General features: G+C 29.9%; 1 long non-coding RNA gene across 1 annotated transcript; it reads left to right on the top strand.

Annotated features, from left to right (window-relative positions):
• The first annotated feature begins 1168 nt into the window (after positions 1-1168).
• LOC132728408 (uncharacterized) lies at positions 1169-1768 on the top strand. The gene is made up of 3 exons (XR_009625482.1): positions 1169-1344; positions 1494-1552; positions 1701-1768. It is a non-coding gene; the product is annotated as an uncharacterized LOC132728408 (long non-coding RNA).
• The last annotated feature ends 436 nt before the right edge of the window (positions 1769-2204 follow it).

Below are 2204 nucleotides of genomic sequence, written 5' to 3'. Positions count from 1 at the left end.
ATATTAAGATAACCCGAATTTAACTGGAATGGATACATATCTTTTTTCAGATCATTACACAATACAATTATTGAAAAATGAACGTGTTTTTTAATTCATTTTTCCCTAAACCCGATAAAAGACAGTTTAATGATAGTAAAGACAGTAACGAGTTATTGAAGAAGGACATTGAGAAACTGGACGATGGGGCACAAACTATCTTAGAGAGCGCCATGAGCAACACAGATCACGTAATAGATGTCAACACAAAGTCTCCTAGCCAAAATGGAATGGATGACGGTAACTATGTCTATCATAGTATTTTATGATGACACTCAAATGTTTAAGCATGACTAAAATAAAATTTGATGGCAGTTCTTGCCATTCTAAAAAGAATGCAAAGGATTTTCTATAATAAAATGTGTAGCACAGTTTATGCCATTACGACATAAAATATAAAGGGTAGTGCTACATGTAAAATGAAATAATAAAAAACAACAACAACAAAAAACAACAAAAACCAACAAACAAACAAAAAAAAAACAAATTCGTTAACTTTCTCTATTAAGTAATTTGCTGAGATTTGCAACTTCTGGTTCTGTTTAACAACCACGCTTCCTCCCACTAAACATTTCATATACTTTAGATCTCAGATTACATTTTCTAGTAAACGGTTTATTTTTTCGTAAGTATTTTTACGTAATAACTAACGGAGCTATACATTCTGTTCAAATTAACGAGCCCAACAATGACAATAACCCTTTTTTTAGATAATACTGACAATATTGCATATTTACATTTGCATATTCATAAAGTGAAAATTAAACAAAAACAAGTAATCGAGGCACCTATGCATATAAAACACTGTAAAATTGAAGTTACCATACTTTGAAGATGCATCAATATCACTATGCTTTTAATATCATTCTTTGGTTTACAAAATGACTTTTTTTCTTATTTATAAGAAATTATACTGTCATTGTTACGAAGGCATTTCTAGCTTATATCGAAAACTTAAAAAAACAAGCATATGAAAGTTAACCATTTCTTTGATCATAAATCAGCTAAAAGAAATTTACAGAGGAAAATCGGCGATTACGGCGTTAACGGCTGAATATTTGTCAATGCGTCACGTGAGTATCCTACATTATTTGAGTGTGTTGTAATTTTCATCTCATCTGTTATTTACACAACGGATCAAATTATCCAGAAATCAAAACCTAGTGTAACTGTTAAGTTTGTTTTTATTCTAAAGTGAAAAAAAAAGTTCAGCATCTGCCCAGGCTGGTTGTTTGTATTACAGAAACAGTTAAAGCAAACAGAGCAACATCGGTGATACAGGATCGATATTTGTCAATGTATGAAGTGAGTATCCTAAATTATCTAAGGGGGTTGTAACTATTATCTGTAATTTACACAAACGACGAATCAAATCATCACGAAATCAAAATGTAATTAAAAAAATACTGGAATGCAATAATCAATAATAATGTCTAATGTTGTTTAAATTTCAGCCGTTGATGGACAGGCAGCTTGTTTGCAAAAACCTCATCATTGACGGAGAATTTATCAGGTAACATACAACAGCTAATTTATTGGACCTTGTTACAGAACACTACCTTAAAATGAATAAAAATGTTTCATAAGTGAACTGACATTTTTTCAATTAAAGGAAAATTATAACTTGCTTAAATAAACGAGTAAAATTGTTGTTTATTCAGTCATGATGAAAGAGAAAAATGCAACATAGGCAAGTTTATTGACAAAAATACCATTGAATTGCATGACAATTTTGAAATTGAGATTGTAAGCCTTGGTAAATTCAGGGATATAGGTAAAAGTTTACATATACATATTATTTTGTGCATCATAAATACATGATATAGTATAGTCCAGTAAATCCATGTGGTCGCATTGTCATGAACCAACGTAACTTTACCTGAAATATGTATCTATATGAATCACGTGAATATATGAAAGTTTTTTTATTTTCATTGATAAATACTTGCCGAAAATTCATTTATAATCTGTCAGCAATACATGACAAGCAAATCATGAAGAATAACAGTATGCTTACTTTATTTTTTTATCTTTTGATGAATATCAGATTATTAATATGATTATTTTACATTGAATACCATGGCTCATTGTTCATACACAATTGTTCATAGTTACGTTTATGTGTCAAATAGTAAACGTAAACCATTTACGATTTCTTACTGAAT

The sequence above is a fragment of the Ruditapes philippinarum genome, unplaced genomic scaffold (assembly GCF_026571515.1).
Source record: "Ruditapes philippinarum isolate M1 unplaced genomic scaffold, ASM2657151v2 ctg1501_1_1_1_1, whole genome shotgun sequence".
In the NCBI taxonomy this organism is placed as follows: Eukaryota; Metazoa; Mollusca; class Bivalvia; order Venerida; family Veneridae; genus Ruditapes; species Ruditapes philippinarum.
The sequence above is the reverse complement of the archived record's forward strand: the minus strand, read 5'-3'. Positions and strand labels throughout refer to the sequence as shown.